This window comes from Myotis davidii, unplaced genomic scaffold (assembly GCF_000327345.1).
Source record: "Myotis davidii unplaced genomic scaffold, ASM32734v1 scaffold497, whole genome shotgun sequence".
NCBI lineage: Eukaryota > Metazoa > Chordata > Mammalia > Chiroptera > Vespertilionidae > Myotis > Myotis davidii.
The window spans coordinates 1,540,645-1,541,184 of NW_006288434.1; positions in this window are offsets into that span (position 1 = coordinate 1,540,645).

A 540-nucleotide genomic window follows, 5' to 3' on the forward strand; every position below is an offset into this window, starting at 1 on the left:
TCTCTGGTCATATATCTGGTCACTAGAAGTATATTTGAATGGTTCCATGTCCCCAACTTTGTGATAGGATATATAGAAAATCAGGAGATACCAAAAAAAAGATATAATTTTGTCCCTAATGGTCTTAAGACTATTAGAGTTGTTGATATAAGGTTAAAAGAGATAATGCAAGGCATTTTTTTTTAATGTGCCAACATGTGTGACCCTAGCAATGGCCACACTGTTGACGGATTGAGCATGCTCTTAGGAGATACGATTTTTAAAGGTACATGATTCTTGCCCGACCTGCGTGGCCCAGTGGTTAAATGTCAACCTATAAACCGGAAGGTCAAGGTTCAATTCTAGGTTAGGGCACATGCTGGATGGCTTGCTCAATCCCCAGGAGGGGGTGTGCAGGAGGCAGTCGATCAATGATTGTCTCTCATCATTGATGTTTCTATCTCTCTCCCTCTCCTTTCTTCTCTAAAGTCAATAAAAATATATTAAAATGTATATATGTCCTTGAGTGAGGGACAGGCACACAGCTCTGGCCCTCTCGCT